The following is a 14,008-nucleotide window of genomic DNA, read 5'->3' as shown; positions in this document are numbered from 1 at the left end:
ATTTTTTAACTTAATAAGCCACATTAAGGCTGCCGCCTACTCCATGAAAATGTCAGGTTTCATTAATTTAGAACATGAACTTATATGTTAATCAATCAGACATCTGAAGCTGTTTCATCCATGGGAGTTTGACTCTGTAAAGAATCTGTGGCGGAGAGTGGTATATAAATCGCTCATCAAACTTTAGGTTGATTTAAATGCTGCAATACTTTAAGTTACATGGGGTTTCTTTCGAAGAGAGCATATATTTAACTTTTAACTTTACAATCGAACAGCGACGAAACACCTTTTTTTCGTAAGAAGGGAAGGTCATGAGGTTAAGGTGTACATTTTGTCGAACGCAAGGTCGTTAGAGGCGGAACGAAAGCTCATTTAGGTCAGGAAACCACTTCGGCATTCGATTTAACCGATTTAGGGTAGCCGCAGAAAACCTTGGAACAGGGATCTCAGCCATGAAAATGAACATTTGGCGTCACTGGCCGGGAGGCCCCTACGGGGCAGGTCCGGCCGCCTTGGTGTAGGTCTTATTACATTCGACGCCACAAAATGGCTCTGAGCACTATGGGGCTTAACATCTGAGGTCAACAGTCTCCTAGACTTAGAACTACTTAAACCTAACTTAAGGAGATCACACACATCCATGCCCGAGGCAGGATTCGAACCTGCGACCGTAGCAGCAGCGCGGTTCCGGACTGAAGCGCCTAGAACCGCTCGGCCACAGCGGCCCGCTCGACGCCACATTGGGCGACCTGCACGCTGGATGGGGATGAAATGATGGCGAAGACAACACAACACCCTGTCCCTGAGGGGAGAAAAATCCCCGAAAAAGCCGGGAATCGAACCCGGGTCCCTTATGTCGGCAGTCCGTCACACTGACCATTCAGCTCTCGGGGCGGACATCACTCGTTCAGTGCTTCCACCAATCTGCTCGGTGCATGCTTTTTTAGTCTCATTCTTTATCTTGTACTTCGTTTATTTATTTATGTAAAGGTTACAGTAATTGTGAGACGAAATTCTAGAGCCGACATGGTATCTTAACCGAAAAGCGTTTTGTGCTGGTTTACACACACCTCTAGGCAAGTACCATTTTCCATTCACTGCCATCTCCAACTCCACAGCTAAGTTGTATTTCATGAAATAATAAACAGCAGTCTTCATAAAACGAACGTCATTTTGAGAATAACGTAAGCTGCAATGTAGATACCTTCGTATTATAACAATGATGAATGAAGGAAGTAACACTAGAGATGGAACTCGAGTTTGGATCAGGGAAGAACAGGCAGAAAATCGGCCATGCTCTTTCAAAACAACTATCGCTATATTCAGGGGAATCGGAGAAAACTTACATCAGAATGAACGGACAGGGATTTGAATCGCCTTTCTACCGAATGCGAAAACAGTCGCTTACCGCGACACTAGCTCGTCCTGGTCATGGGAGACAACGTTCCGGACTTTCGGACTTGGTCGCACCTGCCTGGAAATTAAATGGCTGCAACAGAAATCTGTTTTTTGTCTTTTAGTCTGGGAAGCTGCATCGTTTACGAGAGGCGTTCAATACGTAACACAATACTTTTTTCGGAAAGCAGGTTGGTTTTATACAGGATTCCTATACGCCATATTATTCCCCATTCTTTTGGCTACAAAGCTTTATTTTTAACATAATCTCCGTTCAGTGCGACGACCTTACGCATCTTTTTCTTCAGTAGTGCTACAGCCCTTGGTGAGCCTTGGCTGCTTCAACAATCTTGCTTCACACTCCTCGGTTATTTGCTGCTCTTTTCCACCCCCAGACTCTATTGCCGGGGTCGTGATACATGCTTTCCATCCAGTTTCCGAGCCTTCTTTTGAATTTCCGTAATATTCTTTTTTTTTTACAGTATGGGGTTATTAGCCCCACGCCCAATCTGGAGGACCAGGATTTGTATGAGGTTTACTCCCCCAGGGAAGCTGGCTTCACTACGCCTCTAGAGCCCTCCCTGCCCTATGTTGTGGGACACACTTTGTCTGGCTCCTCTGCCGAGACCATTCAGGCTTAGGTGACCTTGCCAGTAGCTTTGCTACCACCGGCATAGCTCTCAACTTCAACGACGCACGCAAACCCTCCCGCCCGGCACTGAAGGTGCCTACTATAAGGCGGTGTCCCCCGGGAGGGACGGCCTTACGCATGGCACCACTATACTGGTCGACGTCGGAGCCAGCGTCTTGCTGCATGAATGACCTCCCCACCGGCCAGGTACTACTTCCCACGGAGTGCATCCTTCATGAGGCTAAACACATTGCAGTGGGAAGGTGCGAGATTCGGGCTGTAGGCTGGATGAGGAAGAACAGTCCAATGAAATTTTGTGTGTTCCTCTCGGATATCGAGACTTGTGTGAGGCCTAGCATTGTCATGAAAAAGGAGAGGGAGACGTTTCTGTGGCGACAAACACGCTGAAAATGTTTCTTCAATTTCCGAAGGTAGCACAATACACATCTTAGTTGATCGTTACACCATGCGGGAGGACGTCAAACAAAATAGCCCCTTCAGACTCCCAGAAGTCCATTGCCATAACTTTACAGGCTCTGGGTGAGCCTCTGCACTTTTTCTGCGGAGAAGAGGTGACGTGGTGCCTCTCCATGGATTTCCACCTTGTTTCCGGTTCGAAGTGATGAACCCACGTTTCAGCGCCTGAGGCGATGTTCGAGAAAAAAATTGACACTATCAGCCTCGTAACGCACAAGCAATTCCGCATAGATGGACTTTCTTTGCTCTTAATGGTCTTATTGATTGGCGACTCCATGTTGTCCTGTGCACTACGACCAGATAACAGGTATACTTGAAAAAAGAGACAGCATTGGTCGTATATTTTTTACTATCGCAAAATCGATTTTCTGTCACCGAGTGACCATCTTCAGTGCTATATTGTATAACTTAAATTAGGATGCACTGTTGTCACTAAGCTTACGGCAATCACATAGTCTATGTGATTGCCGTAAGCTTAGTGACAACAGTGCATCCTAATTTAAGTTATACAATATAGCACTGAAGATGGTCACTCAGTGACAGAAAATCGATTTTGCGATAGTAAAAAATATACGACCAATGCTGTCTCTTTTTTCAAGTATATCTTAGTGGTCTTCTGTTAGGCAACGCGGACTCCTTTAAGTACCCCAACTGATGGACGAGTGCGTCAGCACTACCAACAGAGTCGTCCAGTTGAGCAACGAGGTGTCTGATTGTGATTCTTCGTTCATCTCGAATGAGAGTATCCGTACGTTCAAACATAGCAGGAGTCACAGCTGTGTGCGGCCCGCCGGCACGGGGGAGTCGAACAGGGTTCTTGGCTCAAATGGCTCTGAGCACTTAACATCTGAGGTCATCAGTCCCCTAGACTTAGAACTACTTAAACCTAACTAACCTAACGACATCACACACAGCCATGCCCGAGGCAGGATTCGAACCTGCCACCGTAGCAGCAGCGCGGTTCCAGACTGAAGGGCCTAGAACCGCTCGGCCACAACGGCCGGCCAGGGTTCATCGTCAACCTTGTTGCGACGATTATAGACCCGTCGTCCAACGGCTCACTGTGCTATTGTTCAATGCCAGGTGCCCACAGACGATCTGCAGATGCCCATGAGTATCTGCGACGCTCTGGTTTTCCGCCAAAAGAAACTCAGTGACAGCTTTCTGCTTCGAACGCACCTCCATTACAAACGCCATTTTGAAGTCTCTAAGTAGAGCACCGCCGCGTGTCGGAAGTTCATGAAACTGTAGTGGCTGTTGCAGGAATATTCCATGATTACCCACAACAGATTCTACAATTTTTCAACTGAAATAGGCTGACGAAAAGAAGTGTTGCATTACTTATTGAATGCCCTTCGTACTAAGTGGCTTCGTAACCTTATCAGTTTCATTAAATTCGACATCAGTGTCGCGTTTGGGCCTGGTAAGCAGCAGATGACTTCCACACTCATTGTGTCTTTTATTGTTGGTGTTTTATTTGTATATCATTTGAGGGAGACTACACATTCCAGCGCCACACTTCACCTATACGTCAGCTGGAAGACAAAATTGCCCTTCACTGGTGACAGGTACTCCAATGGAAGGATTACACTTAACCAATAACCGGGGCATGCGTTTGCGGCTAGTGCCCACGCGGATCAGCCAGTCACACACCGTCGGCATCCGTGTATTTGTTTGTTGGGACTTTAAGGCTCAAAACAGGTGAGTTCATAAGCCCTCAAATTCTAACTTAAAGTAGGCCGTTTCCTGGGAAACGGATTCTCGTTGGAGCTTAAACGACATTTATAGGTGGCTTCAACTATAGTAGAAGTATAGTGGAAGCGGGCCTGGAACGCTAGTTAAAAAGCGCCGAACATGGTGCGAAAGTAAAATGAACAATTACAACTACTTTCCTTTTTTTAAGGGGCTGTTCGGTAATAGTTTCTAGAAAAACTGGTGTCCACGGTCGAAAATTAAATTCCCGTCGCTAGGTTGCTACGGTGAGTAAAAAGTAGAACGCGTTCTATAGTTTGTGCTATATCTGATAAAATCTCTGATGACCCAGATGAGAACCTCGCTATATCTGATAAAATCTCTGATGACCCAGATGAGAACCTCGCATTAAAGAGAAAAGGCTTAAAAGCAGTAACGTTGGTTAGAAAGTGAGAATCATCAGTTGTCTGTTACAGTGAAAATAAGTGGTGCCATGTGGCGGTTGAACAGATGATGATGGCTTTCAAGACCATGGTCAGTACATAGCACAGCTAAAATTATCTACTCGTGACGAGATGGGCGAAAGGAAATCACCATAACGTAGAACGGAGTATAGTCTCCCTCAGTTTGTACCTACGGAGAGACAATCAGCTTTCGGGCCAGAATGATAGGTTGTTCCTACGTGTAGCAATGACGAGCTGACACGAGGGGACAGAAGAGCCAAAAGCCCTGGGCATTATAGTTGCAGTCTTGGCAACAGCCAAATTCTCAGATAGCCGACACACCGACATGTCCAGGAACCCAAACAAACGACACATAGATGCCAGCATCAGCGAGCTATTGAAGGCATTCCTGGATCCGTTGTAGAAAAGTGTTGCCCGTGTACACTGAACAGAAGTTCTGGACGTTCTAGAAGGAATGCAACAGATTTAGAGTTTCCATGTCGCCAGGTACACAAGGTGGCCTGATAAAGGGCAAACAGCTTTGCAGCAAAAATAGAGCACAGGTCTAAAGGGCGAAAGGTGGTATCCGTATAGAAGTTTGGTCAAGTTGCTAATCAGCTATCGATATAGCTGAGATACTCAAAGCCTGGACATTTTCTTGGTTTCATCCGAACAGTAGGTGCCACTAAAGGCAGCTTACTACTTGGCCTGTGCGGTGGATCTGACCCTGGATGAGCGTGACTTGACCATGTAAACACTACACAGCAGCAGGGTAGACCTGGTTCTCAAGACGGCAGTCCTGAAGCCACTCACCACGAGAGGTGATTTTCCACGTAATATCGCGCCGTCTAGTCGCATCGGCGCAGTTTACATAGCGAACGGTGGCGCTTCGAGCGCTGGCACAGAATTTCCCTTTCATGAGGCGAGACTCGGCGACGGCAGCAGACATTAACCCTGCCCCCATTGTTCGCACAGCAGCCGTCTCCCGCGCCTCATGGGAAATTCAGGGCCAGCCGAAGCGACCGCTAAACGGCAGACAGTCGCGGGGTCAGCCCAGCCACCGCTGCACCAGGCGCCGCGGTCGGATTTCATCCCAGGTGCAAACCATTGTCTTAGCGGATCGGCCATTGTCCCAGCTGCTGGAAGCATAATCGTTTCAGGTCTCCATTATTCATCTCTACTTATCTAGTACAGCCCACATCCTCATTTCTATGTTTGGTAATTCAGTCATTTGTACAACACATTCCAAGATGTATTCTACCAAAGGATCTTTTAACTATGTGAGAGACGGCTAAGGTCTTGCCAGATCAGTTGAACGCCATGGGTGGTCCATTGAAAAGCGGTTATGAGATAGACGCCAACAAAAGTGAAACAGTTCTAATGGAATGTACGAGGGGCTTCAATAAATAACACGACACGATATTTTTGTGGCCAAGTTCTGTTGAAATAATGCGGAATCTGTTGTGAAACATGGTGAAATATTCTCGCTTCAGCTTCTATAGTTTCATGAAGTTCCGATAGATGGCGGCGCTGTACCAAGCCTTCAAAATGGCGTCTGTCACGGAGGTGCGATCCGTGCAGAGAGCTGTAATTAAGTTTCTATTGGCGGAAAATCAGAGAATCGTAGATATTAACAGGCGCTTTCAGAAAGTCTTCAGAGCCTGACAGTGAATAAAAGCACGGTAAGTCATTGGACGAGGCGTCTGTCATCATCACAACAAGGTCGCATTTCCCGCGAGCCAGTTGGCCGCATACAGGGTGACTCATGCAGTGTTGAAACGTGCGGACACTCACATTCGAGATGATCCACGGGTCACAGTCACACACCTCACGACTGACATCCAAGAGCAACGCACAAAACTTCATTGGACCATACTGCAGCCCGGACCTCGCACCTTCCCACTTCCGTCTATTTGACCCAATGGATGATGCACTACAAGGGGCCGGCCGGGGTAGCCTAGCGGTACTAGGCGCTACAGTCTGGAACCGCGCTACCGCTACGGTCGCAGGTTGGAATCCTGCCTCGGGCATGGATGTGTCTGATGTCCTTAGGTTAGTTAGGTGTAAGTAGTTGTAAGTTTTATAGGGACTGACGACCTCAGAAGTTAATCCCATAGTGCTCAGAGGCATTTGAACAACTTGAACCACTACAAGGGAAGCACTGCGTGGATGATGGTGAGGTTATTGATAAAGCAGGATGTTTTCTCCGACGTCGACCAGTAGAGTGGTGCCATGTGGGCATACAGACCCTCCAAATAAGGTGGCGTAAGGCCGTCGCATTGAATGGAGACTGTGTGTTAAAAAAAAGGGGGGGCGGTTTTGTAGCGCAGAGAGTGGGGAGTAATATGTAGTACTGGAATCCTGACTAGAACCAACCTGCTTTCAGAAAAAAGTGGTGTATTACTCATTAAACGCTTCCTGTAGTCCAGTTAAATCAGGCGATGCTAAGGGAAATAGATTAAAAAATTAGCTACTTATGGCCCAAATTAAGTAAAAGAGGGAATAGGTTGATAGGACGGATCCTGAGGCATCAAGGAATCGTCTATTTAGTAATACAGGGAAGAGTGGCGGTGGGGAGTAAAGTGTAGGAGACCAAAGCTTGACTACAATAAGCAGTTTAAATCGTATGTACGAGGGGCGTATCAAAGATGGTTCAGATGGCTCTAAGCACTATGGGACTTAACATCTGAAATCATCAGTCCCCTAGACTTAGAACTACGTAAACCTAACTAACCTAAGGACATCACACACATCTATGCCCGAGGCAAGATTCGAACCTGCGACCGCAGCAGCCGCGTGGTTCCGGACTGAAGCGCCTAGAACCGCTCGGCCACCTCGGCCGGCGAGGGGCGTTTAATAATTAATCCAACACAATTTATTTCCCTGAAAGCAGGTTGGTTTTATTCAGGATTCCAAAACATTATACTATTCCCCACCCTTTGAGCTACAAAACCATATTGTTTCAACTTAATCTTCGTTCAATGCAACGCCGTTACACCATCTTACTGGGAGGACGTGTATGCCTGAATGATACCATTTAGTAGACGACGTCGGAGCCAACATCTTTCTGCATCAACAAACCGCCCTATCATCCACGTACTGCTTACCGCGGAGTGCGTCCTTCATTGGGCCAAACACATGGAAGTCGGAAGGTGAGAGATTCGGGCTGTAGGGTGGATAAGGAAGAACAGTCCAATGAAGTTTTGTGAGCTCCCCTAGGGTGAGGAGACTTCTGTGAAGCCTTGCGTTGTCATGGAGGAGAAGTTAGTTTTCATGTTTTGGTGACAGAAACGCTGAATCGTTTCTTCAATTTCCTGAGGGAAGGTCAAGACATTTGAGCGTTGATCGTTGCACCGTGAGGGAGAAGGGAGAATATCAAACAAAATAACTCCTCCCGAGTTCCAGAAGACCGTCGCCATGACGTTATCGGTTGAAGATGCGGCTTTGAACTACTTCTTCGAAAGAGAGGTGATGTGGCACCACTCCATGAATTGCAATTTCGTTTCTGGTTCGAAGTGATGAAGTCGTGTTCCATCGCCTGTGACGATGTTCGAGAAAAAACTGTCACGATCAGCCGCGTAAAGCGCAAGCATTTCCGCACAGACGGTCCTTCAGATGGTGGTCTAGTAGGCGGCCAGAATCGCAACGGGCGCACACCTTCCAGTACCCCAACTGGTGAACGACTGTCACTACTACCAACAGAGGCACCCAGTTGTGGAGCGAGGTGTCTGATTGTGATCTGTCAATCACCTAGAATGAGAGTAACCGCAGGTTCCAACATTGCAGGAATCACAGCTGTGTGCGGTCGGCCGGAGCGCGGATGATCGGACTGATTTGAGCGACCTCGTTGCGATGACGACGGATTCCTCGCTCAACGACTCACCGTGCTTTTGTTCACTGCCAATAGTCCATAAACATTCTGCAAGCGCCTATTAATGTCTGACACGCTCTGGTTTTGCGCCAAGAGAAACTCAATGGCAGCTCTCTGCTTGGAACTCACCTCCGTTACAGACGCAGTTTCGAAGGCGACGTATAGCGCCTTCACAAATCGTAACTTGACGTAACGATAGAGGCTCAAGCGGGAATATTCCAGGTTGTCCCATAACAAATACACATTTTTTCAAGCAAAATTCGCAGAGAAAGTATGGAAGTTGAACAATTACGATACACTGTTTATTTAAGAACACAATAGAAGCTTTTGAAATGGAGTGCTGTCTTCCAGTCTGTTGTGCTGAAGATGAGGTGTGTGGACCTCATAACTAATGTGGTGGTACAGGTACTGAATGGAATTGGGGAAAAAATAAATTAGTGGCCAAAACTGACTAAAAGAAGAGGCAGGTTGATAGGACGTATCTGAGGCATTAAGTAAAATTTAATTTGCTATTGGAATGAAGTGCGAGCTACAAAATGTAGAGAGAGGCCCAGGTCTCCAAGGCTGTGTATAGGCTGCAGTAGTTAGGTACAGATGAAGAGACTTGCAGAGGATAGGGTAGCGAGAAAAGTTACTTCAGCTCAGTTTTTGGACGGAAGGCGTCAACGATACGTATCAATTGGAGTCTATAACAACGAGAAGAACAAAACAACAACAACAACTAATACAGTAAAAATTAGTAGATAATTACTTTTCTGTTCCGCACGCCGCAACCAATCAGTCTTTCAGCCCAGCATTGAGCCAGTCCAGAGTTCTTCTTGTCCAGCCACAAATTGTCGAGCTATCTGTAGGGACAGTCTGGACAGGCCAGGAGGTGTTCCATGTCTTTCACAGAACCGCAGTCTCACTTGTCGCCATCCACATTACAGTAGCCCCACCTGATGATGTTTGTTTTCATCGGGGCCACCCCTGCTGTTATGCGGTTCAGGAGCCTCCATGTCTTCCAGTCTGTTGTGAATTCACCAGGCACTACCTGTGCTCGTGGATAGCCAGCTGATGGTTCTTCAAGGGCCATGTTTCAGAAACTTGTACGGGGTCTCAGTCGTTCAGGCTCGCACTCAAAGAGAGGATGCCGATCGTCGATAGTCTGTCTGAGACTCTCTGTGAATTCGTGAGATTTTCTTCAGGAGCTGAGATTCGCGAGAACAGCACCTCTGTTGAGCTTCGGTAGGGCCGTGAGTTTCATACACCCAGTTATTATTCGACATGTTTCATTAAGACTTATATCGACTCTCTTCGATGTGAGTTGATCTGGTCCATACCGGGCAGGCGTATTCAGCTGTAGAGAAGCATAATGCTTGAGCGGTGGTTCTGAACATAGTAGGTTTTACTCCCCATTTGCTGTTTAGGAATTTCCGCGAAACATTATTTCCGGAGGCCACCTTCTGACGGATCTTTTCACAGTGGTATCTATGTGTCAGTATTCACCTGGTTTGCCAGGTGGAAAGTGCTTACTGGAGTCTTCAAAATATTCGGTTTGAGAGAGTTATTTTGATAATATTCTGACAGGACCCTGAATGTTTTCTCCAGCTTCTGCTCCACATCGAAAGTCCTCGCCTATGCTGTGATTGCATATAGGAAATGCTTAGTGTGACTTAGTCTGATCAAGTACTAGCTGTTCGTTAGTACACAAGTTAAAAAGGGACGGGGCTGGAACGCTTCCCTGGACCAGATAAATGACAGCTGAGGTCGTGTCTAAACTGTGAGAAGAATCATGGTTAAAGAATTCCCTCACACTCTTCTCACAGCCAATGTGCTTATTTTTTTATGTGGACGGTACCATCATGCAGATGTTTCACGTTTCCGGGTTATAGCCACGGATTCTTCGGTTTAACTGCTGCACAAAGTTTGGAGCGACTTTTACGACGCTCGTTTTTGTTACTCGGTCTGTGGGGAAGAAGCGCTGTAGAAGACCTTGACAGTTCTCGAACATCAATGCAGTCGTTTTCTTTGCAGATGCGGGAAGTGTGAGTGTCTCTTATGGCGGCGTAGCTGTGTTATTCTGCAGCAGAATTTAAGTATGAATCCCTTACCCAATGTTTTCTTGTTTTATTGTTATTAGAAAGAAGATGCTACAAAATGGACGTAGCCCGTCGTTGGTCTTACGTTATTCTGATTACAGTTCCTGAATCCGGCGATTTTATGTGCTATGAAAGTTCAGAGCTGACATGATTTCTTTAGGAAAGCTCACGGAAATTAGTGCTATAGCAGTTTATGGCCATTTTCTTCTATGACTTTCCATAAACAGCCATTCATCAACACCATTATTGTGCTAGGAGTACAAGGGCAATTATTTGCCTTTGTTTCACTGTGGATCGTCTCAAACTTCCGTTGAACGTCTTCGAATTTTATTACACCGTAACGGAATAATTTGCTGGTCACAAAGAGACACTTTTGTTTTGTTTAAGAGTGGTCCAATCCAACTGCTTGTAATCATTCTGTGATGCAGCTAGTTCTTCCATCGTAGAAAACTGTTCCGTGGAGATTTTCTAGACATCTATTACGAGCAGCACTTTAGCTGAGGATAATGATCATCCTATTAATGATAATATTCCGTTGACTGTTTCCTCCACTATTGTTTGTAGCGGATGAAAAATCCCACAATTTCCGTATGCTGTCGTGACACTTCTATTTCTCGGGGTCCAGTTTGATCTTGAAGCTGAAGGCAGCAGACAAAAATCAGAAATTCTACATTCTCCATTTAAAGAATATTCACGTATGAGGGTAAGACTATACAAATATTTGATCAGCACACAAACTCATACATGAGACGAACTGATACACCCGCGCAGGGAATAGTTCCGTGTGAAAGGCAGACATCAGAAGTGGACCACATATATATTCGTTTTACACTCGCCAACGGGTCTTATGACGTAATTTCCGAACTCGCTGTCTTCTGTCTTCGTACACTAGGAGACTTGACTCGCTAGTCACCGCCACTGGCAATTTAACCTTAAAGTCGTTTAAGTCTTTTTGAGTACAAGTGAACTCTACCAGCTTAGAAAGAACAGCGAGTACACGAATTCGCAAGTATGTCCGAGGATTTGCGGCATTCCTGCGTCATTTGCCACCGTTGGCGATGACAATTATTATATATTAACACGAATACTGATAGGTTAGCAGTGGAAGCTATTGGATCAGGCAATCGACTGTAGAAGAACAACAACAACAATAATAATAATAATAATAACAGTAATAATTATTATAATTACTTTTCATACTTTCGCACCTATGATACAGTCGCCGCGCGGAGTGGCCCCGCGGTTTGAGGCGGCATGTCACGGACTACGCGGCCTCTCACGCCGGAGGCTCGAGCCCTCCCTCAGGCATGAGTGTATTTGTTGTTCTTAGCTAAGTATTCTCCCCATTCGTAGCAAAACCCATCAGAATAATTTACCACAAAGTCTTCTACATGAAGTCTTTTTTTTCTGTTCAACAACGCAAAACAATGCAAAACACAGTACGTTTTAGATTAACATTTAACCAATACTTTCTTAAACATAAATGTCACGCGACCATCTTCTCTCAACCTTTTACAGCGAGTGCTCACAAACTAACCTGAGCTCTAGCATTGAAGGTCACTCAAGTTAACAGATGTTTACTCCATCTGGAGTTTCCTGGAGCTAACTGAACGGCAGACAGACAATAGGGCGGGTAAACAAGAACCAATCCTTGTACATGTGATTAAGAACTGCACAGAATGGAGTTAGAATTGCACATTTCATGTGTAACTACATTACAGATCCATAAAGGATTCTGAAATACTGATTTCGTATTTAGATCCAACGAACCAAAAATAGCTAAAATCAGTCGTAAAATGCTAGTCAACAAAAACTGTTTGTTATAGATCTGAGTAACATTCCTTCCTTTATTTGTGGCCGGCCGGTGTGGTCGAGCGGTTCTAGGCGCTACAGTCTGGAACCGCACGACCGCTACGGTCGCAGGTTCGAATCCTGTCTCGGGCATGGATGTGTGTGATGTCCTTAGGTTAGGACATTTTACCCGTTAAGCTGGCTGTAGAAAGCTCTAGTCCGTCCCTGCGGCATATTTTCCTGCGTCCTTCACGCGTTTGCACTACACTGGGCCTTTTGGCTCTGAGCATTCCTTATTAGAGAGTAGACACAGAAGGTAGTTATGCCACTACGCTATCTGTTGGCGGACGACGTTGAAATCATTGTAAGCACGGCTTCTATAGCTCATGTGCCATGTCGTCATCAGATAAAAATCGACATCGTCTTTCTAAGTGTAGTAACTTTTTTAACCCGGCGGTGTATAACCATTATAAACCTGAAGATGCATCTATACTGACGTGGAAGCGGTAGTTGCAAATAAAGCACCTTCATACAACTATGCGGCTTTTGAAAACACCTCATCATTCTTGAATTTCTTAATTATTATAATTAACGCAAGTTGAATGGTTACTGAGTGTTGAGTGTTTCATTGATATTCCGTTAGATGAGAATGTACATTACTGGCCATTAAAATTGCTACACCACGAAGATGACGCGCTATAGGCGCGAAATTTAACCGACAGGAAGAAGATGCTGTGATATGCAAATGATTATATTTTCAGAGCATTCACACAAGATTGGCGCTGGTGGCGACACCTACAACGTGCTGACATGAGGAAAGTTTCCAACAGATTTCTCGTACACAAACAGCAGTTGACCGGCGTTGCCTGGTGAAACGTTGTTGTGATGCCTCGTGTAAGGAGGAGAAATGCGTACCATCACGTTTCCGACTTCAATAAAGGTCGGATTGTAGCCTATCGCGATTGCGGTTTATCGTATCGCGACATTGCTGCTCGTGTTGGTCGACATCTAATGACTGTTAGTAGAATATGGAATCGGTGGGTTCCGGAGGGTAATAAGCAATGCTGTGCTGGATCCCAACTGCCTCGTATCATTAGCAGTCGAGATGACAGGCATCTTATCCGCATGGCTGTAACGGATCGTGCAGCCACGTCTCGATCCCTCGATCCCTATGGGACGTTTGCAAGACAACAACCATCCGCACGAACAGTTCGACAATGTTTTGCAGAAGCACGGACTATCAGCTCGGAGACCATGGCTGCGGTTGCCCTTGACGCTGCATCACAGACAGGAGCGCCTGCGATGGTGTACTGAACGACGAACCTGGGTTCACGAATGGCAAAACGTCATTTTTTCGGATGAATCCTAGTTCTGTTTACAGCATCATGATGGCCGCATCTGTGTTTGGCGACATCGCGGTGAACGCACATTGGAAGCGTGTATTCGTCATCGCCATACTGGCGTATCACCCGGCGTGATGGTATGAGGTGCCATTGGTAACTCGTCTCGGTCACCTCTTGTCCACATTGACTGCACTTTGAACAGTGGACGTTGCATTTCAGATCTGTTACGACCCGTGGCTCTACCCTTCATTCGATCCCTGCGAAACCCTACATTTCAGCAGGAT

Source organism: Schistocerca cancellata, chromosome 8 (assembly GCF_023864275.1).
Source record: "Schistocerca cancellata isolate TAMUIC-IGC-003103 chromosome 8, iqSchCanc2.1, whole genome shotgun sequence".
Taxonomy (NCBI): Eukaryota; Metazoa; Arthropoda; class Insecta; order Orthoptera; family Acrididae; genus Schistocerca; species Schistocerca cancellata.
This window is presented reverse-complemented; position numbering follows the sequence as displayed.